Source organism: Bombina bombina, chromosome 1 (genome assembly GCF_027579735.1).
Source record: "Bombina bombina isolate aBomBom1 chromosome 1, aBomBom1.pri, whole genome shotgun sequence".
Taxonomy (NCBI): domain Eukaryota; kingdom Metazoa; phylum Chordata; class Amphibia; order Anura; family Bombinatoridae; genus Bombina; species Bombina bombina.
Genome location: NC_069499.1, coordinates 1,579,107,484 through 1,579,131,992, shown reverse-complemented (window position 1 = coordinate 1,579,131,992; position 24,509 = coordinate 1,579,107,484). Strand labels below are relative to the sequence as shown.

General features: G+C 38.8%; 1 pseudogene; it reads left to right on the top strand.

Moving 5' to 3' along the window:
• The window catches only part of LOC128635734 (uncharacterized), a 28,367-nt pseudogene extending 4,073 nt beyond the window's left edge, over positions 1–24,294 (top strand).
• Positions 24,295–24,509: the final 215 nt, after the last annotated feature.

The following is a 24,509-nucleotide window of genomic DNA, read 5'->3' as shown; positions in this document are numbered from 1 at the left end:
GGTATAATTTCCTAATTTCAAACAAAGACCATATTAACGGCTGTATTACAAGTGGTGAGCGATATTGAAATGCCACGCCCACATTAACTTGCACGCATATTACAAGTTGAAAGTAAACATGACTGCACAATCCCAAACTAAATTTGCGCTTGTCAGGTTAGCGCGACTCAGGTCCTCGCATAAAGGATTAGAGCTAAATAAAACGTTTCACCAAACACAATATAAATACATTTAAATAAATGGTTTCACTTTTATATACACTGTCTAATAAAAAATAATTCATATAAATATTAATAAATAAAGTTATAAGGGTTAAAAGGTATACGGTATATGACAAGATATTTGAATGGAATGGGCTATAATGTATTTATACATACATATGCTTGTCTAAATATGCATTAGTATGCATATATACATATGTACCTGTATATAGTTGTATGCATGTGTATTTATGCTTATATGTGTATATATGGATATACATTCATACACTCACTGGCCACTTTATTAGGTTCACCTTGCTAGTACTGGGCTGGACCCCCTTTTGCCTTCAGAACCGCCTAAATTCTTCGTGGCATAGATTCAACAAGGTGTTGGAAACATTCATCAGACATTTTGGTCCATATTCACATGATAGCGTCACGCAGTTGCTGCAGATTTGTCGGCTGCACATCCATGATGCAAATCTCCCGTTTCACCACATCCCAAATGTGCTCTATTGTATTAAGATCTGGTGACTGTGGAGGCCATTGGAGTACAGCGAACTCATTGTCATGTTCACGAAATCAGTTTGAGATGAGTTGAGCTTTGTGACATGGTGCATTATCCTGCTGGAAGTAGCCATCAGAAGATGAGTACACTGTATTCATAAAGGGATGGACATGGTCAGCAACAATACTCAGGCAGGTTGTGGCGTTTAAACAATGCTCAATAGGTACTAAGGGGCCCAAAGTGTGGAAAGAAAATATCCCCCACATTATTACACCACCAAATTCTGACCCTACCATCTGAATGTCGCAGCTGAAATCGAGACTCATCAGACCAGGCAACGTTTTTCCAATCCTCTATTGTCCAATTTTGGTGATCCTCTGCGAATTGTAGCCTCAGTTTTCTGTTCTTAATTGACAGGAGTGGCACCCGGTGTGGTCTTCTGTTGCTGTAGCCCATCTGCTTCAAGGTTCCACGTGTTGTGCGTTCAGAGATGGTATTCTGCATACCTTTGTTGAAAAAAGTGGTTATTTGAGTTACTGTTGTCTTTCTATCATCTCAAACCAGTCTGCCAAGTCTGTATTTTTGTCCACACAACTGCTGCTCACTAGATATTTTCTCTTTTTTGGACCATTCTCTGTATGAGCTAAACTTTGTCCCTTTTTTCTCTAATTACAATAAAAACCTTAAAAAATGGATGTCACTCCCAATTTCTTTATCAGCTAGGATAGCTTTAATTAAAACTATATTTTCCCCCAAAATTTTATATAACTTACAGAACCTCCAACTCATGATCTATGGTAAAGATCTAGTCTTTTTCAATCGAGTATCTGCTAAATTTCTATAGCAACAAAAGGGGACACACCTTTCTATTGATAAATTAACCCCACATCCCAATGCAGGTGGTCTAGTATTTCCTAATCTTAGATATTATAATTTTGCTGCTTTGGTTAAGTTTTTGGTGGACTGGATAACAGAGAAAGAATATGTTTCTAGTTTAAAAATAGAATCTATTATGGTGGCACCCTATTCTCTGCATGCAACAATCCACTGTCCCAGAAATAACATATCTTATCAAATTAGGAGTCTATCCGTATTCAGGTACCCCATTTTGGCATAGCACTACTATTATAGGGAGCTGCAAGTTAACTATCAATTATCTAGATTCTTGCCTATATTAGGTAACCCAGTATTCACACCAGGACTTACCTCCACTGTTTTCAAACAGTGGGTCGACTTAGGTCTTAAATATGTATTTCAAGTCATGGATAAAAGCCTAGATTATATTATATATAATATATAAAATCCTTCCGGATACTTTGTCTGGACTTCTTCCTTCATAAACACGGCTTCTTTGCATATCTACAATTGAGACATTACCTCACTAATTTAATGAGAAAACATAATCTTAACTGGGGACTAGGAAATTTGGAACCTGCTATAAATCTCTACAAGCAAGGGAAATATTCTATCTCTTTTCTTTATAACGTTCTGTTGAATGGTGTGGACCAAAAATATTTTAATTGAATTCTCTCCCATTGGGAAAAAGACTTCCCACTGACCTGGTTGGAAACTATACAGGAAAGTTTTGAACTGGCAAGAAGGGCCTCTTTATTTGCCCCCTGGAGAGAATCTCACAGTAGACTTGTAAATAGGATATATGTGACCCCCTTTCAGTTAAGTAAATGGTTTGCAAATAATTCCAGTAAATGTCCTAATAGTAGCAATATACAGGCAGACCTGGTCCATTGTATTTGGTTATGCCCGAGAATTAAGCAATTTTGGGGCAAAATTATTTTTGGTTGAAGACAGCACTAGAAATTAAACTGGAGTGTTCTTATGTAACTCAGATAGATACAAGAATACTAGAACTATTAATCCTTTTATTCCAGCAGGACGTAATATAATCTTATCTAACTGGAAGGGTAAGATTGTTCCTTCTTTTGTAACATTTAAGAAAGCAATTTCACATCTAATAATTCTAGAACAACTTTCTCTCTCTAACTGCTCTGAAAGACTATCTGTATAAGTGGAAAAGTAATTATATTACCTACCCGATGGAAGCGCAGTTACAACTGATTACTGCCTTAATGGGACACTAAACCCAATTTTTTTTCTTTCATGATTCAGATAGAACAGCAATTTTAAGCAACTTTCTAATTTACTCCTATTATCAATTTTTCTTTGTTCTCTTGGTATCTTTATTCAAAAAGCAGGAATGTAAGCTTAAAAGTTGGCCCATTTAGGTTCAGAACCTGTGTTGCACTTGCTTATTGCTTTGCTAAATGTAGCCACCAATCACAAGCGCTAGCCAGGGTGCTGAAACCCAAAAGGGGTCGGCTCCTTAGCTAAAATTCGTACTTTTTCAAATAAAGATACCAAGAATATGAAGAAAATTTGATAATAGGAGTAAATTAGAAAGTTGCTTAAAATTTCATGCTCTATCTGAATCATGAAAGAAAAAAATTGGGTTTACTATCCCTTTAAGGAAATCAAATCTATTCGCCCTTCTAAATCAGGAGGGCGATTTACCTCTGGAGTGGGCCTATGTCTGAGGGCGGGGGAGAGGGATGGAGAGAGGCTCCCTGTTTGATTTGTTTGCCTTTTTTTTTTTTTTTTTCTATAAATGTTTTAGAACTTTTAGTTTTTTGATGGTTTGTCCTTCTTACAACCTCATTGAGGCTAATGTTTAGATTATTTTGTTTAGAATTTTCTTATTTTTATTAGACTAGATTACGAGTCTTGCGTTAGGCTGAAAAAGCAGCGTTAACAGGTCCTAACGCTGCTTTTTCCCTACCGCTGCTATTACGAGTTTTGCAGGTCTTTGGCCTTACCGCAAATCGACTTATGTAAACTTTGTAAACCCTTTTTTCTATGGGACTTCCATAGCGCCGGTATTACGAGTCTGTCCTGGGAGGCCAAAAAGTGAGCAGTACACCCTCTACCTCCAATATTTCTAACACATTCTAAAGTCAGTAGTTAAGAGTTTTATGGTACAACGCCGTAGCATAAAACTCATAACTAAAGTGCTAAAAAGTACACTAACACCCATAAATTTGCTATTAACCCCTAAACCGTGGCCCTCCCTCATCGCAAACACTAAAATAAAATTTTTAACCCCTAATCTGCCGCTCCGGACATCACCGCAACTATAATAAACATATTAACCCCTAAACCGCCGCACTCCCGCCTCGCAAACACTAGGGCCTAGATTTGGAGTTTGGCGTTAGCCGTGAAAACCAGCGTTAGAGGCTCCTAACGCTGGTTTTAGGCTGCCGCCGGTATTTGGAGTCAGTGATTAAAGGGTCTAACGCTCACTTTTCAGCCGCGACTTTTCCATACCGCAGATCCCCTTACGTCAATTGCGTATCCTATCTTTTCAATGGGATCTTTCTTTAGAGTCGTTTCTGAAGTGAGCGTTAGAGCTCTAACGACAAAACTCCAGCCGCCGAAAAAAAGCAGGAGTTAAGAGCTTTCTGGGCTAACGCCGGTTCATAAAGCTCTTAACTACTGTACCCTAAAGTACACTAACACCCATAAACTACCTATGTACCCCTAAACTGAGGTCCCCCCCACATCGCCGCAACTCGATTACATTTTTTTAACCCCTAATCTGCCGACCGCCACCTACGTTATACTTATGTACCCCTAATCTGCTGCCCCTAACACCGCCGACCCCTGTATTATATTTATTAACCCCTAACCTGCCCCCTCAACGTCGCCGCCAGCTACTTACAATAATTAACCCCTAATCTGTCGACCGCAAAGCGCCGCCACCTACGTTATCCTTATGTACCCCTAATCTGCTGCCCCTAACACCGCCGACCCCTATATTATATTTATTAACCCCTAATCTGCCCCCCTCAACGTCGCCTCCACCTGCCTACACTTATTAACCCCTAATCTGCCGAGCGGACCTGAGCGCTACTATAATAAAGTTATTAACCCCTTATCCGCCTCACTAACCCTATCAGCCCTAATCTGCCCTCCCTAACATCGCCGATACCTAACTTCAATTATTAACCCCTAATCTGCCTTCCCTAACATCGCCGACACCTACATTATACTTATTAACCCCTAATCTGCCGCTCCGGACATCGCCGCCACCTACATTATACTTATTAACCCCTAATCTGCTGCCCCCAACACTGCCGCCACCTACATTATTTTTATTAACCCCAAATCTGCCGCCCCCAATGTCGCCGCAACCTACCTACACTTATAAACCCCTAATCTGCCACCCCAACGTCGCCGCCACTATTATGAACCCCTAAACCTAAGTCTAACTCTAACCCTATCACCCCCTAATTTAAATATAATTTAAATAAATATAAATAAAATTCCTATCATTAACTAAATTATTCCTATTTAAAACTAATAGTTACATTGTAGCTAGCTTAGGGTTTATTTTTATTTTACAGGCAAGTTTGTATTTATTTTAACTAGGTAGAATAGTTATTAAATAGTTATTAACTATTTAATAACTACCTAGCTAAAATAAAGACAAATTGACCTGTAAAATAACACATAACCTAACCCTACAATTAAATAAATTAACTAAATTAAAAACAATTAAATAAATTAAATTAAATTAGCTAAATCACAAAAAAAACACTAAATTACAGAAAATAATAAACAAATTACAGATCTTTAAACTAATTACACCTAATCTAATAGCCCTATCAAAATAAAAAAAGCCCCCCAAGAATAAAAAAACTAAAACTATCAATAGCCCTTAAAAGGGCCTTTTGCGGGGTATTGGCCGAAAGCAATCAGCTCTTTGACCTGTAAAAAAAAAAATACAAATACCACCCAACAGTAAAACGCACCACCCACACAACCAACCCCCCAAATAAAACCCTAACTAAAAAAACCTAAGCTCCCCATTGCCCTGAAAAGGGCATTTGAATGGGCATTGCCCTTAAAAGGGCAGTTAGCTCTTTTGCGGCCCAAACCCTAATCTAAAAAATAAAACCCACCCAATACACCCTTAAATAAAACTAACACTAACCCCCTGAAGATCGACTTACTGTTCTGAAGACCGGACATCCATCCTCAAGGAAGCGGCAGAAGTCTTCATCCAACCGGGCCGAAGTCCTCAACGAAGCTGGGAGAAGTCTTCATCCAAGCCGGGCGAAGTGGTCCTCCAGACTGGCAGAAGTCTTCATCCAGACGGCATCTTCTATCTTCATCCATCTAAGGCGGAGCGGCTCCATCTTCAAGGCATCCGACACGGAGCATCCTCTTCATCCAGAGTCTTCTTACTGAATGACGGTTCATTTAAATGACGTCATCCAAGATGGCGTCCCTTAGATTCCAATTGTGAGGAATCAGTGTAACACCCTTGTATGTGTATATATGTTTAATCAGCCACTCAGTCTCACACCCCACTTCGGGTATTATTTCAAGAATAAACCCTGGTTTGCTCATAGACATGAGGGTGACCTGCATAGGTCAAAGGTAGTGGAACAGTACTGCAAAGTACCTATACACTGATGATTAAATGAAGGTAACTAAACTAACTAAAAGCAATATGTGAGAGGTATGTGTGAAAAGTAAAATACCAGAGCTCATAGAATAGATAAATGCAGCAGGACTTTAAGTGTGTAAAATGTGGTTTGTATCGACTCAGGCAAGAACAGTGGTATAGCAACAGTTTTGGTAAGGTATAGCACAAGCAAACTGAATGGAAGTAGATTGAAACTTAAATGGGCACAATACCGTAAATATGTTGTGATCTCCGGAGCTGTTTGAGCTAACACACTGCAAGACTTCAGGGAATCCTGTGACTGAGACTCAATTTCGGCGCGCCGCTCTGCAGAGTGACGTAACACGCTCCAGCGTGTTTGCGGTGCAGTACTGTGAGGAAAGGAAAACTGGTGAGAAAATGCAAGTTTATAAATTACCAATCAGATGGTAAGATTGAGGTCTGATATTGAGCAGTAACAAGACGAAAATCCAGAATACATAAATAAGACTTCAGGTTCCAATTGAGGAAATTCTAATAGTGGCTAGCATAAAGATTCCAGTGAATTCAAATTACCTAGCAACGTATGGTGTGCAAGGTAAGCTTAAATAGGAAGTGCTGGTCACATGATGTAAAAGTTAAAGTGACAGTATGACGATCAGCTGTATCCTGACACCAATTGGCTGATAGAATTCTATCAGCCAATCGGAATTAAGGTAGAAAAAATCCTATTGGCTGATGCAATCAGCCAATAGGATTGAAGTTCAATCCTATTAGCTGATCCAATCAGCCAATAGGATTGAGCTCTCATTCTATTGGCTGTTCCAATCAGTTGTTTTTAATTTAGTAAATTTATTTTATTGTAGTGTAGTGTTAGGTGTTAGTGTAACTTAGGTTAGGTTTTATTTTACAGGTACTTTTCTATTTATTTTAGCTAGGTAGTTATTAAATAGTTAATAACTATTCAGTAACTATTCTACTTAGTTAAAATAAATACAAACTTGCCTGTAAAATAAAAATAAACCCTAAGCTAGCTACAATGTAACCATTAGTTATATTGTAGCTAGCTTAGGGTTTATTTTATAGGTAAGTATTTAGTTTTAAATAGGAATTATTTAGGTAATAATATTAATATTTATCTAGATTTATTTAAATGATATTTAAGTTAGGGGGTGTTAGGGTTAGGGCTAGACTTAGGTTTAGGGGTTAATACATTTAGTATAGTGGCGGCGACGTTGGAGGCGGCAGATTAGGGGTTAATAAATGTAGGTAGGTGGCGGCGATGTTAGGGACGGCAGATTAGGGGTTAATAATATTTAACTAATGTTTGCAAGGCGGGAGTGCGGTGGTTTAGGGGTTAATATGTTTATTATAGTGGTGGCGACGTTGGGGGCGGCAGATTAGGGTATAATAAATGTAGGTAGGTTGCGGCGACATTGGGGGAGGCAGATTAGGGGTTAGTAAATATAATGTAGGTGGCAGTGATGTTGGGGGCAGCAGATTAGGGGTTAATAAATATAATGTAGGTGGTGGCGATGTCCGGAGCAGTAGATTATGGGTTAAAAAATATAATGTAGGTGTCTGCGATGTTGGGGGCGGCAGATTAGGGGTTAATAAGTGTAAGATTAGGGTTGTTTAGACTCGGGGTTCATGTTAGGGTGTTAGGTGTAAACATAAAATGTGTTTCCCCATAGGAATTAATGGGGCTGCGTTACTGAGTTTTACACTGCTTTTTGGCAGGTGTTAGACTTTTTCTCAGCCGGCTCTCCGCATTGATGTCTATGGGGAAATCATGCACAAGCACATATGACCAGCTCACCGCTGACTTCAGCAGCGCTGGTATTGGAGTGTGGTAAGGAGCACAACTTTTCTCAATACTCACTTCTTGCCTTTTAATGCTGGGTTTGTAAAAACCTGTAATATCAGCACTGCAGGTAAGTGAGCGGTGAGAGCAAACTGCTCGTTAGCACCGCATAGCCTCTAACGCAAAACTCATAATCTGGCCAATTGTTATTCTTGCTGAAGGTTGTTGGTGGGGCGCCAATATAAGCTGCAGCGTTATTTTGATTGGAATACCCACCATATTGATGAAAAGAGTATTATTTTGATTGAACCTGATTCTTTTTTTTCTCTTAAAACAAAAAGAAAAAAATGTATCAACACTCTGATTTCATATAGCACCGAGTGGCCTGCATTGTACATTCACCTTAGAAACTGTCACCTAGATAACGAGTTTTGTGTTAGAGGCTATGCGGTACTAACAAGCAGTTTATGCTCACCGCTCACTTACAGACAGCACTGGTATTACGGGTTTTTACAAACCCGGTGTTGACAGACAAAAAGTGAGCGTTGAGCAAAATTGTGCTCCACATTTCACTCCAATACCAGCGCTGCTTACGTTAGCGGTGAGCTGGTTGTGCGTGCTCATGCACGATTTCCCCATAGGAATCAACGGGGAGAGCCAGCTGAAAAAAAAGTCTAACACCTGCAAAAAAGCAGCGTTTAGCTCCTAACGCAGCCCCATTGATTCCTATGGTGAAATACTTTTTTATGTCTACACCTACAACATGAACCCTAAGTCTAAACACCGCTAATCTTACACTTATTAACCCCTAATCTGCCACCGCTGACATGGCCGCCACCTACATTATACTTATGAACTCCTAATCTGCTGCCCCCAACATCGCCACTACCTACATTATACTTATTAACCCCTAATCTCCTGCCCCCAACATCGCAGACACCTACATTATATTTATTAACCCCTAATCTGCCGCGCCTAACGTCGCCGCCAATATTCTAAATTTACTAACCCTAACCCCCCCTAACTTAAATATAATTTACATAAATCTAAATAAAATTCATATCATTAACTAAATTATTCCTATTTAAAACTAAATACTTACCTATAAAATAAACCCTAAGCTCGCTACAATATAACTAATAGTTACATTGTAGCTAGCTTAGGGTTTATTTTTATTTTACAGGCAAGTTTGTATTTATTTTAACTAGGTACAATAGTTACTAAATAGTTATTAACTATTTAATAAACTACCTAGCTAAAATAAAGATAAATTGACCTGTAAAATAAAACCTAACCTAAGTTACACTAACACCTAACACTATACTATAATTAAATTATTTCCCTAAATTAAATACAATTAAATTAAATTATCTAAAGTACAAAATAAAACCCCACTAAATTACAGAAAATAATTAACAAATTGCAAGATTTTTAAACTAATTACATCGAATCTAATCCCCCTAACAAAATAAAAAAAGCCCCTCCAAAATAAAAAAAGCCCTACTGTACACTAAATTACAAATAGCCCTTAAAAGGGCCTTTTGCGGGGCATTTCCCCAAAGTAATCAGTTCTTTTAGCTGTAAAAAAAATTACAAATCCCCCCCCAACATTGAAACCCACCACCCACACAACCAACCCTACTCTAAAACCCACCCAATACCCCCTTAAAAATACCTAACACTAACCCCTTGAAGATCACCTTGACCGGGAGAAGTCTTCATCCAACCGGGCCGAAGTCCTCAACGAAGCCGGTAGAAGTCTTCATCCAAGTCAGGCGAAGTGGTCCTCCAGACGGGCAGAAGTCTTCATCCAGACAGCATCTTCTATCTTCATCCAGCCGGCACGGAGCAGGTCAATCTTCAAGACATCAGACGCAGAGCATCCTCTTCATCCGACGGCTAATACTGAATGAAGGTTCCTTTAAATAACGTCATCCAAGATGGTGTCCCTTCAATTCCGATTGGCTGATAGAATTCTATCAGCCAATCGGAATTAAGGTAGAAAAAATCCTATTGGCTGATGCAATCAGCCAATAGGATTGAAGTTCAATCCTATTGGCTGATCCAATCAGCCAATAGGATTGAGCTGGCATTCTATTGGCTGATTGGAACAGCCAATAGAATGCCAGCTCATTGTTGTACTTTAGATAATTTAATTTAATTGTATTTAATTGTATTTAATTTAGGGAAATAATTTAATTATAGTGTAGTGTTAGGTGTTAGTGTAGCTTAGGTTAGGTTTTATTTTACAGGTCAATTTGTCTTTATTTTAGCTAGGTAGTTTATTAAATAGTTAATAACTATTTAGTAACTATTCTACCTAGTTAAAATAAATACAAACTTGCCTGTAAAATAAAAATATGCCCTAAGATAGCTACAATGTAACTATTAGTTATTTTGTAGCTATTTTAGGGTTTATTTTACAGGTAAGTATTTAGTTTTAAATAGGAATAATTTAGTTAAAGGGACAGTCAACACCAGAATTTTTGTTGTTTAAAAAGAAAGATAATCCCTTTATTACCCATTCCCCAGTTTTGCATAACCAACACATTTATAATAATACACATTTTACCTCTGTAATTATCTTGTATCTAAGCTTCTGATGACTGCCCCTTTATTTCAGTTCTTTTGACAGACATGCAGTTTAGCCAATCAGTGCTCACTCCTAGGTCACTTTACGTGCATGAGCTCAATGTTATCTATATGAAACATGTGAACTAATGCCCTCTAGGGGTCAAAATGTATTCAGATTAGAGGCAGTCTTCAAGGTATAAGAAATTAGCATATGAACCTCCTAGGTTTAGCTTTCAACTAAGAATACCAAGAGAACAAAGCAAAATCGGTGATAAAAGTAAATTGGGAAGTTGTTTAAAATTGCATGCTCTATGTAAATCATGAAAAACATTTTTGGACTTGACTGTCCCTTTAATGATAGTAATTTTTATTTAGATTTCTTTTAATTATATTTAAGTTAGGGGGGGGGTAGGGTTAGATTTAGATTTAGGGGTTAATAACTTTAGTATAGTAGCGGCGACATTGGGGGCGGCAGATTAGGGGTTAATAAATGTAGGTAGGTGTCGGCGATGTTAGGGACGGCAGATTAGGGGTTAATAATATTTAACTAATGTTTGCGAGGCGGGAGTGCGGGGGTTTAGGGGTTAATATATTTATTATAGTGGCAGCGATGTCCGGTTCAGCAGATTAGGGGTTAAAAATTTTCTTTTAGTGTTTGCGATGCGGGAGGGCCTCGGTTTAGGGGTTATTAGGTAGTTTATGGGTGTTAGTGTACTTTTTAGCACTTTAGTTAAGAGTTTTATGCTACGGCTTTGTAATGTAAAACTCTTAACTACTGACTTTAAAATGCGGTACCAGTCTTGACAGGAGAGGGTCTACTGCTCACTTTTTGGCAGACTCGTAATACCAGCGCTATGCAAGTCCCATTGAAAAAAGAGGATGCGCAATTTACGTAAGTGGATTTGCGGTATTGCCAAGTCTGGCCAAAAAAGTGAGCGGTACACCTGTACCTGCAAGACTCGTAATACCAGCGGGCGTTAAAAAGCAGTGTTAGGACCGGCCAACGCTGCTTTTTAAGCCTAACGCAAAACTCGTAATCTAGGTGTGTGTGATGTGTAGTCTGGCTGTTATCAATATGAAGATTTGATTGACATAATTTATGATATATTTTTATTTTGCTTTGTATCATTGCTTTGAATCATTACCTTGGTGCTGCTATACAACAATGTATATCTTCTTTGCTTTTTCCTTTTGTACTGAGTGTTGAATAGTAAATAAATATTAAAAAAAAAAATATCCCAGTAGATCAGCAGTTTTTTAAATACTCAGACCAGCCCACCTGACACCAGCAACCATGCCACATTCAAAGTGACTTAAATCCCCTTTCTTCCCCATTCTGATGCTCGGTTTGAACTTCAACAAGTGATTTTCACAACGTCTGGATGCCTAAATACATTGAGTTGCTGCCATGTAATTGGCTGATTAGCAATTGAACAGGTCCCTCTCCCTCTTACTTATACTAGCTGCTGGTGACATCTCCCCTAATCCTGGTCCCCAACAACTTCCTAGCTGTTCAAATCCATGTGTATCGTTCCATAGACTCAGAAAACAAAACTCTGGTAACCTTACTCACATTCCTCTTGCATCTAAAGCCACTACTCCTTTTACTTGTGCACTCTGGAACTCTCACTCTGTTTGCAACAAGCTTACTTCTATACATGACCTCTTTATCTCCCGCTGCTCTGTCACATGGGTGTCTTCACTTCAGCCACACTGCTAGGTCTGATAATAGACAAGGAGGTGGTGTAGGTATTTTACTTTACTCGCATTGCACCTTCCAAGAAATACATCTCTTCCCTCACATTTTACTCATTCGAAACCCACATGAGTCGCTTATTCTCTCCCCTCTCTATACATGTTGCAGTCATATACCGAGCTCCTTTCTCTTCAACTCCATTTCTAGATCACTGGCCTGCCTGGCTACGTTATTTCCTTTCCTCAGACACCCTTGCCTTCATTCATGGTGATTTCAACATCCCTCTTGACAATCCCACGGCCTCCTCTGCAAAACAACTTCTGCAACTCACTTCCTCTTTCAGTTTGTCACAATGGACTGACTCTCCCACTCACAATGATGGACACTCCCATGACCTGATGTTTAGCTATAGATGCACTATTTCAAACTTCACTAACTCTCCTTTTTCTCTCTCTGACCACCATTTCTTCACTTGCAACATCTCATCCCTCCCTACAACTCTCCCTCCTTCTACTCCTCACACCAAACTTCACAGAAGCATTATGTCACTAGATCAGCAACAGCTTGCTAATTCCCTCGAACCTCAACTCTCATCCATCTCCTCCTTTTCCTGCCCTGATCAATCTATCTGCCACTATAATTCCACCCTTACATCCGTCCTTGACAATCTGGCCCCTTTTTTCAAAGCTCGGAAATCACACACTCATCCTCAGCCCTGGCATACTCCACTGACACGATACCTATGCAGATGTTCCCATACTGCTAAGTGGCACTGGAGAAAATCTCTGAGTTCAGCTGATTTTCTTCATTACAAATTCATTTTAAATTCCTACTATTCTGCCCTTAATCTCTATAAGCAACATTACATCTCTACTCTTATCTCTAATCTTTCTTCAACCCAAAACGTCTGTTCTCCACTTTCAATACTCTTCTCCGCCCACCCCCTAATACAACTTCTCTGTCACCTCAAGACTTTGCCAGCCACTTCAATAACAAAATTGACTCCATCAGAAACTAAATCAGCTCTCAACATAATTCCATTCTCTCACCCCCTCAAACGCTCACAATCAACGACAACCCACCTAGCCATAAATTTAGCTCTTTCTCCCCTGTTGCTGAGGAAGAAGTTTTGGCACTTATACTGAGCTCTTACTCCACTACCTGTCCTCTTAACCCTATTCCTTCACAGCTGTTCCCCTCCCTCTCTTTTCAACCTCTCCCTCAAGACCGGTATATTTCCCTCATCCCTGAAACATGCACTGATCACACCTATCCTCAAAAAACCTTCTCTTAATCCAACCTCCCCATCTAACTCCCGCCCTATTTCCCTACTCCCTCTTGCCTCAAAGCTTCTCGAAAAACTAGTATATGCACACCTATCCCATTACCTTACATTAAACTCCCTCCTTGACCCACTGCAATCTGGATTTCGCCCCATCACTCCACAGAAATAGCAATCGTTAAGGTTACCAATGACCTACTTACAGCAAAATCAATAGGCCACTTCTCTCTGCTTATCCTCCTTCATCTGTCCGCAGCCTTTGATACTGTTGACCATCCTCTTTTGCTCCAAACCCTTAGATCCTTCGGCATTTGTGACACAACCCTCTTGTGGTTCTCTTCCTACCTGTCAAACCATACCTTTATCTTAGCCTTCTCTGGGGCCTCCTCTGCCATGTCACCACTTTCTGTTGGGGTACCGCAAGGCTCTGTCCTTTTCTCTTCTCAATCTACATGTCATTATTAGGTTCCCTAATAAAGTCCCACGGGTTCCAATATCATTTGTATGCCAACGACACTCAAATCTACTTCTCTGCACCAAACCGATCTCCTTCCTTGCTAACCCTTTTTACTAAATGTCTTTCTCACATCCCTTCCTGGATGTCCTCTCACTGACCTCAAGCTAAATCTCTCCAAAACTGAGCTCCTTATTTTCCCCCCTTCTTCCAAAAACTCCACCCCCAATAACTCTCTATAACTGTCAACAACTGCATCATTACCCCTACCCTGCATGCCCAATGTCTTGAGGTCACACTTGACTCAGATCTTTCACTCCTCACATTCAGTCCTTGTCTAAAGCCTGCAGCTTCCACCTTAATAACATCTCTAAAATTAGACACTTCCTTACACAAGACACTACTAAGATTTTAATCCACTCTCTCATCCTTTCCAGCCTTGATTACTGCAACTCTGTCCTCTCTGGTCTCACCAGCTGCCGCCTAGCTCCTTTACAATCTATAATGAATGCCTCTGCCAGGCTCATCTTCCTTTACACTTTGCTCTTAATCTGCTGCACCTCTCTGCCAATCCCTTCACTGGCTTCCTCTTGCCTCCAGGATTAATCACAAAATTCTCATTCTGACATACAAAGCCCTCAACTGCACTGTTTCCCCCTATATCTCAGACCTTGTCTCCAGATACTATATACTTTGGAGCCCTTTACACTCAAATGCCTGAAACCAAGAAACATAATTTTTAATAATTTTAATAATTTTAATATTTAATAATTTGTTTTACTGTGCATGCCCTGTTAATATTTTACATTCAAAATGTTCTTAACATGGGAAAAATTTATTTTTAATTAGATATTCCTATATCTGAATATACCTATACCTATATATATATATCCTTATATACTGTATATATAAATATATATATTAAAATGCATTTTATATATATATATATATATATATATATATATATATATATATATATATATATATATATATATATATATATATATATATATATATATATATATATTTTTTTTTTTAAGGTTAGTGCAGTTGTCCTAAGCGCGTCAGGTTAGCGTGCAAGTGATAAGTATTAGGTTTTTTTATTTCAGTTTGCGACTTTCATTGAAGTCTATGGGGAGAAGAAGTCCTGGAGTTAGCTCTTGTTAACATTTGCTCACGCACAAACAATTTACTTTCAACTGGTAATACGTTAAAAGTTGACTTCTCGCAGTGTTTTTGCACGAGTGAAAGCACTAAATAGCACACTACTTGTAAATCTGGCCCTAAATAAGCTGACTTGAAATTAGTTGATATAAACCGAGCAAACAGTTTTTGTACAATACTGTAGTATTCTGCCTTGTCTTAGATTTCTGTCTCCAGTGAACAAACTTGGTTGACTAACTTGGACATTCTGTTTGAAAGATTCATAGACAGCAACTTGATAAATGTGCAGCTCAAAAAGATTTGTACCCACTTCTCATCATGTTTGCAAGTTGCATCACGGAGCAAGCCTTCAAACCATTATAGAACAAACAAATAAAAACTTTCTCAATAAATAATACAGTCCACAAAAACATATGGAAAAATAAAACCTTACAAAAAGTATGTAATAAAAATTGGGCAATAGTAGATACGATAGTAAGACTAGATACATCACAAGTCTTTAGGCATTCCACAGTCCTGACCACACCCCCAGAAAGCCCAGAAACACCCCCAATTAGCGGCTCATTTGTGTCTACAAGGTATCTGGGACATCTACTGTTCTAGTGAGACTAGTTTATCATTACAAAACAGATATGTGAATATTTTACAATTACAAGCAGTCATAGTAACTGTGTTTCAAGACTGTTTATGAAGTTGTTGCGGTTGTACATTTCCGCATTGCAATAGGTTTTCATTTCATGTGTAAGATATCAGGTATTGTGCAGCTCCTGCAACGATAGATTTTAATAACAGCCACTAGCGAATCTGTAGAAAATATAGGTGATTTCACCTTTACCTTGGCAACCCTTGTGAGCATCAATGAATCTGGGCCTCTTACTGACTGATGTGTAGATAGACACAGTATGATAAACACACAGACTGACAGAATAAGAATAATAAAATAGATCTATTTGTGCCCTTTCAATGTCGTTTTTGGCTTTTCATGAATTATTTTGCTAATGCGTTAAATAAATATATTCAAATATTCCTCTTATTCTGTAAATAATAGATGCTCAAAATGTGCATTCACATGCAATTTATCAGTTTGCCTGTAAGCCCATCGCAGTAATATATATGTATAATTTACAATACACACACAAATGAACGCAGACGACATGGGACACGAAAGAGGGTGACACAAATGAATTAGTGTGATTTATATGCAAATGTTTCATGCATCGCGCAGTCTGTGTGATTAGGCAGAGAGAACCGAATCTCGCATTATGCCATTACCCATAATCAAGTTTCAAGTTTGACTTCAATCCATGGCGACTGACAGATAAAATTCTGTGATTTATACACAGCTTCCAGTCTAGCATCAGAGGCAATGTCTGATATACATTTATGCAATTAACCTCTTATATACCAGCACTTCTTATGCCATGCTTTGCAGCCTTGTCTAGAAGCCAAAGGGTTAAATGCCCCTTGTGTATTACACATTGCTTCTGATAATCATTTTTATTGATAATTATTCACAAATGCCTTGAATCCAGTGTGAAAGATACTGTAATTGTTAATCAAATATATTCTATGCATGAAAAAGATTAAGCAAGAGATTTGGTGATCAATAATCTATAGGTCTCTGGGCTGATGAGATTTTATAAGAATGCTGTGCTTCTTTTCCCTGGTAGAATGATCTAAAGCCACTTTTTACCCTAAAAAACAGGGTTTCTCGCTAAGGGGCGTATACTGCATTTTTGTATGGGGAGGAGATTGCGAACATTCATCAACACGCATACAGAATTCATTAAGACTATTGCCGCTATGACGTACTATGCTATTTCAGAGCTGGTGAGAATGTCTTGTTTGTTAGTGTGGACACCTAATAAGCGCCTAGATTATGAGTCTTGCGTTAGCCTTAAAAAGCAGCATTGAGAAGTCCCACTCCCAACGCTGCTTTTTAACGCCAGCTGGTATTACGAGTCTGAAAGGTACAGGTGTACCGCTCACTTTTCTTCCGCGACTCGACACTAGTTAAATCCCCTTCCGTCAATTGCGTATCCTATCTTTTTAATGGGATTTGGCTAACGCTGGTATTACGAGTCTTGGAAGAAGTGAGCGGTAGACCCTCTCCTGGCAAGACTTCTACTGCATTTAAAAGTCAGTAGTTAAGATTTTTATGGGCTAACGCCGGAACATAAAACTCTTAACTAAAGTGCTAAAAGTACACTAACACCAATAAACTACCTATTAACCCCTAAACCGAGACCCCCCCCCCACATCGGAAACACTTTAATAAATATATTAACCCCTAATCTGCCGACCGGACATCGCCGCCACTATAATAAATATATTAACCCCTAAACCGCCGCACTCCCACCTCTCAAACACTAGTTAAATTGTATTAATCCCTAATCTGCCGTCCCTAAAAAACCTAACACTACCCCCCCTGAAGATTTCCCTACCTTGAGCTGTCTTCACCCAGCCGGGCACAAGTGGACCTCCAGAGGGGCAGAAGTCTTCATCCGATCCGGGCAGAAGAGGTCCTCCAAATGGCAGAAGTCTTCATCCAAGCGGCATCTTCTATCTTCATCCATTCGGAGCGGAGCGGGTCCATCTTCAATCCAGCCGAAGCGAAGCCATCCTCTTCAAACGATGTCCTAACACTGAATGAAGGTTCCTTTAAATGACGTCATCCAAGATGGCGTCCCTTGAATTCCGATGGGCTGATAGGATTCTATCAGCCAATCGCAATTAAGATAGGAAAAATCCTATTGGCTGATTGGAATGGCCAGAAATGGTGCGTGAAATCGGTGCTGCCATAGTAATGAACACATATAAAGAAGTGCTGCATGTGTCAAATAAATCATTACGCAATTATCTGTGTTTGTGTTTGCCTTTTTAATAACAATGTTACTCATTAAAGACTGAGGGGTTTTAATGTATGTGAGTCCCTAACAGTAAGCGCACTCGCTCTTTAAGTAATAAGCATATTATAATTATTATTTTTCATGGAGGTGGTGCGGGCCTCACAAAATAAGGTGGTTGAGGGCCACTTTAGGGTATAGAACAGGGATAAGGATAAGGTTAGTCTAGTGTTAGAACTAGGACTAGGGTTGGAAGTTATGAGTATGGATAGGGTTAGCTTAGGCTAGAGTTAGAACTTCTATTGCTAGCCCGTTTGCTTGTGCACAATAAATTAGTGCTTCACTTGTAATCTAGCCCTAAATATTTAGTACTAGATTACAAGTGGCGCACAATTTAGCTTTCCCATTCGCATGTTAATTTCGCTAGATGTGGGTGCAAGGCCCATAGGGAAAATTACCACGTCAAAGTCTCTTTCAAAATCTGAGACCCTAAACAGCCACACTGGGAACAAGTGAAGGGTGCATAGGCTTATGTAATAACCCTAGACATATACAAAAGCTTGTGAGTGCTGGGCTTTCTCTGTGTGCTGTATTAATTGAATGCACCCTTCACTTGTTCCCAGTTTGTTGGATTGAGAGCTTGTATTGTGTGGCTGTTTAGGGACTCAGGTTTTGGAAGAGACCTTAACGTGGTACCTGGGCTTATCCCATTTGGCCAGATGCGGTAACTAACTCTTCCATTTTTGCTTTTAATCTTAGCTGAGATCTTGTGAGTGCTGGACTTTCTCTGTGTGCTGTATTAATTTGTTTTGTAATTTTCCCTATGGGCCTTGCACCCAGACCTGTCTGGGGTTAACTGCCTGTGACTCTGGGGACAGTGCAGCTTTCTGAGAGTGCTATTGTGCACCTAGGGCTGTTCATGTTGCAGGGTCATGGGATGTGTACCCGGTCCGGTCTGAGAGTGCAGTCCCCTTCCGTGTTTTGTATATATCTATATATCTATAATGTGAATCCACCCTCCAGAGAATGTTCTGTGTAAATATAAAGACTTTGCAATAACAAGTGTTCTGAGGAAGGGGAGGTTTACTCCCCGAAATGTCAATAAATTTGACTCACTTGAAAAAATCCTTTTTGTTTGCTGTTATTGCGAAGTCTTTATATATATATATATATATATAATTTTTGGTGGAATATATATCTATACCTATATATATAAATATCTGTTAAAAATGCATAGAACATATTCCCCTACGTGAAGAGCACTGGAATGTAAAATATTTACAGTACATACACAGTTAAAGGGACACTAAACCCAGTTTTTCTCATGATTCAGATAGAACAGCAATTTTAAGCAACTTTCTAATTTACTCCTATAACCAAATTTTCTTCATTCTCTTGCTATCTTTATTTGAAAAAGAAGGCATCTAAGCTAAGGAGCTAGACAATTTTTGCTTCAATACCCTGGACAGCACTTGTTTATTGGTGGGTGCATTTAGCCACCAATCAGCAAGCAAAAACCAGGTTGTGAACCAAAAATAGACCGACTTCTAAACTTACATTATTGCTTTTTAAATAAAGATAGCAAGAGCATGAAGACAAATGGATAATAGGAGTAAATTAGAAAGTTGCTTAAAATTACATGATCTATCTGAATAATGAAAGAAAAAATTTGGGTTCATTGTCCCTTTAAACAGTTTTCAGCTACTTGACTGCAAAGAGTCCCAATGCAATTTTGTTTTAAATTTTTTTTTTTTTTTTTTTTATTAGACAGTGTTATTATGAGTGTGACTGTACTATTAAATGTATTTATGACGTGATTTGTGCTTCTCTTTTGTCTCGGGTAACAGCTAACCAGAGCTAACCCAACGAGCGTTAAATTCAATTGCACTTAAGCCAACTTGTTTACTGTCAACTTATAACATGCACCCTATTTCCGTCCCTTGCAAAGAGCTGGGAAAGCCCCCATATCAGTTGCGGGTTACACTTATTGTGCCACTCATAATCTAGCTTTTTATGGAGAATAACATTTGGAGTTTCATTTCTCTTAATGAAACAGGATATTATTAATTATATTTTAGTGTGGTTCTAAAACTGAATCCTAATAGTTTTTTTTTTTAGTAGATTTCCATTAAGGGTTTTCAGCCATTTACCCTTGTAAAGTCCATGTGTGAATGTCACTCAGCGCTTCCAAATATATAGTGCGAATCGCAACTAATTAGACATCAATTTGCTGCAATATTAAGATCCCACAAGGAATTCTACATCTTCCCCCACACCTTAAAAATACAAAGTCAACATGATGTCAACTCCTGGAGAGTCTTCGTTCCTTTCCTTGGGGGACATGAAAATTCCCATCACATCCATAAACATCTAAATGACTGCATATGCTATCTGAGCAAGCTTTTAATAAGCTCTCCAAGCACAGCAAACATTACTTAGTTTTAATCAGAGCAGACTGGGGGCAGCTCAGAAAAGTGTTTTTGGGCAGTGGGTAGGGAAGTGAATATTTTAAAGAACCATAAAATAAAACAGAATTGCATAAGCAACAAGTGCATAATAAAAATACAATGCAAAAACACTTATGGCCTAATTCTCCTGCTCAGAAAGAAATTGTAGTGCAGATTTCACAGTGGCTGAACTCACTAAATGCTGTAAGAAATAGAGCGGAAGCTGGAAGTCCCCGAGAGATGAAAGATGTCTCCCATAAAGCTCTCCACTCAGATGAGATGATCTAAAATGATCCTCCAGCACTGAGAGATCTCACACAAGATCCTAGACAGGCGCATTTTGCTATACTTGTCTAAGGGGTGTTCCCTGCATTTCTGTGTGTGAAGGAGAGACAAGTCCAGTGCAATATAGCGCTCTGTATGACATGAGGGTTTTGTTACACTTACACCTTGTGCTTTGTATTTTATATTACTTTACACTTCACATTGTGTACTTTCAGTAAAATTACATTTAAAGGTACAGTAAACACCTTGATATTTTAAAGGGACTGTAAACCATGTAAATTAATGAGTAACAAATTGAAATTTATAATATCTGATTTTAATTATTCATGTTATGCAGAGCAAAAGCGCAATGGAAGCGTTCAAAATCTTTATTTTATTGTCACCTAAACTCGCCTTTTCTGTCCGCCTACAATTTTTTTTTTCTATTCTTACCGTCATTGCCCTTGCAGCCATTAGCCAATCAAACGTCCGTCTTCTCCTATTTTGACAGTGCACGTTCCCTCTTCACTGGTGCATGCACACTGCAATCTGGCTTCTTGCCTATACACAGAATCGCAATGCTTTGTCGTGCATTGCGATTCTGTGTTTCTGATATTGTGAAGCAGAGTGGTAATGCGCATGCATGGAGCAAGTCTAAATGCGCGCTCCAGATAATAAAATGGGCGTATAAAATCTAAAGTGTGACGTAACGGCCCTGCAGCATTGTCTATGAAAAAAATTACTCAGGCTGCATGGGCGGATAGAGGAGAAAAAAACGGTGATTGTATAAAATACTTTTTAATCGCTTCCGTAGCGCTTAGACTCTGCAAAATATAATGTTTATAATACACATAGAATAGATAACATAATTATTGTGTTTGGGGTGTCATTATTTACAGTCCCTTTAATCTACAATGTTTAGTTATGTGTAATGAAACAACTTTGCAATATATTTTTGTTATTTATTTTGCCCCTTTTCATGTAATTTAACTCTGTAAATGGTGCAATTTCTAATTCTCAGAACTTGAAATACACCTGCTGACTTCTCAAGACTAACCCTGCTACATGTTTGCCCCTAATTGGCTTTATCAGATAACAACTGCAAAACAATGCCCTTTATACTAACTTTATGATTGTGGCTAGTCTTGTTGTCTGCAGACTAAAGCCCTGATTGGCTCCTCCAAATAATGCAAATGGTGGGAGGAGTTTGGTTATTGAAAACTAATTGCAGCAAAAAGGATGTTAATTTGTTTTTTATTTTAATGCATTTAGATGTTGATACATCAGTGGTTTTGGAAATTCTGATTATTTTTTTAAAGTTTCTGTTACATTCACAAATTAGGATCCTACTCTGTATATTTGTGTGTCATTTACAAATTACATTGCAGTTTGTATTTAAGTGTAAAACTGACAGCTTTAGAAAGTGGGAGGGACAGGGCAGTTCCCTAGGCTGAACAGGGCAGTTCCCTGGGTATATCTTAAGCTCTCTCACAATTCTCATGAAATGCTGGAAGTTTACACAAGCTGGTCTCACTGAATTATGTCTCCAGCTGTATGCAGGTGAAGTTTGCTTAAAATTCACAATACACTTCTTTAACTGACAGAAAAGTATTATATACTTAACTAAAGGCAAATGCAAGTTAAATTGTAGTGATAAACTTTCAGATTCATTTGTTTTTGCTGCAAACTGAGCCTTTATATCAGTCCCATTTGCTATCCTGTTACTTTCCCTCTCCCCTGTGAAATTCTATATCCCATTAAATTACTTTCTATGGAAGGCAAATATACAAAGTAGGTCCCTATTTTTTTTAGAGTTGCACAGAAACTGTCGAAGAATAATCATAAATACACTGTTGCATACATAATCTATATGGATTAAAATATAAAATAGAAAGTGCAAAGTTTAAATGTTATAAAACGTAACCTGTAGTCCAAAGTATTATAAAATAAAAAGAACAGAGTGTAAATGCAGCAGAAATATCATGTCATGCAAACCTTGTCTCCAGATACTCTCCCTCCCGACTCCTTCTCTCCGCTCATGATCTCCTACTCTCCTTCACTCTTGTTACCTCCTCACATTCACGTTTACAAGACTTCTCCAGACTGACTCCCATCTTATGGAACTCTCTGCCTTGTTCTACAAGACTCTCCCCTAGTTTTGAAAGCTTCATGCACTCCCTAAAGACTCTACTATTCAGGGATGCATACAACCTACACTAACCTTCCTATCTCCACTGCTATCCCCTTGAACCTCTTAGCATGTAAGCCTATGAGCCCTGCTGTTTGTAGTTCACCTTCATAAGAGCCGACTACAACAGTGCAACTCTCTGCAGGGCCCTCTACCCATTTAATCCCAGTAAATGTTATCTTGTACCCCGTCTATGTTTATAGTGCTGCAGAATCTGTTGGCGCTCTACGAATACCTGATAATTATAATAATAATGCAGTACTATTTTTCACTGGGCTTGTCCCTCCACAAACAGAAATGCAGGACATGCCCCTTAAAGAAGTATAGCAAAATCTGCCTTTTTAGAATCTTCAAGGGATCTGGAGGACATTTTTATGTTATCGCACCTGAGTGGAGAGATTTATATCATCAGATCCTTAGTCTAAATTATAAACAAGCGGTAGATTTGTTTCATATAAATGTCAAAATTTACTTCAATTTTCCTGTATCATGTTACATCCTTTTTATCCACCAAGGTTCTCTCTTGTAAAGTTATTGTTCAGAAGCCAAACTCCACTTTCTGTTGCTTTATTTGGACAAGCCAGATCTAGGCTTTAGTCTGCAGACAGCAAAGCTAGCCACTGTTAAGAAGTACAAAATGTCAACCAGTTGGGAAAATGTTGGAACCAGTTTTATGTCTAACTCAAATGTCACAGTGACAGAAATAATGGAGAAAGGCATTGTAGCAACATCATACAGCAGCTCCTCCCCATAACAGACTGAACAATGGGACCCCCACAGCCACCGCATGCATGGTGGTTCCTCTTCTGTAATAAAGGTGTCAGAGTCAACTCCACAGGAACTTGAAGTCCTACCTGGCCAAAGCATATCCCCACTGCCCCCGGATGCTCCTGTCTTTGAACTGTCTCCCTTGGCTTCAGAAAAACCCCAATTTTTTTCAACAATTCAGTTGTAGAAGTCTTCTATGGAACCAAAGTATCCACTCCATACAAAGAGAAAAATGAAGAGGAGACACCTGTTTCCATGGCAGTTGAAGTCACTTTATCAAGGCTGCAGGATTCAGAGATTGTGTTAGTGATGTTGGTGTACAGAAACCAACTTCCCCAATGTGGAAGATCTCAGAGATAACTTCTGCAATGGATGAGAACACACTACTGCTGGATGTTAACATATTGGATCTAAGATACCCAAGTATCTCTGAACATGAACTAGTTCACTCTGCTCAATCCTACTCTGCAGCTTACTGCACCCAGTGGGTTGGAGTCAAGCACAAGGATATAGGGATGTCTTACTTGCAGCCATTCTGTTACCAGCGCCAACTTAATGCCTCTGAAATACCAATTTCCTCTAATCCTGCAGTGCACTCCATCCACCTCTCTAATCTATTACCTGATGAAAAGTAGAAAGGTCTGCATTTTGAATATGCTACTGGAACACAAAGTCCAGCTTAGGAAGTTAGTATGTGTGGCTTCTAAGGTGTCTAAAGTAGGACATACTGCTAGCACTCATACACGATTCCCACTAAAGACTAGACTTAAACTACTTTTTGCATTACTGTAATTAAATTAATTTGGCTTATGTATTTTGCATTAATAAAACACTTTATAAAAAATAAATC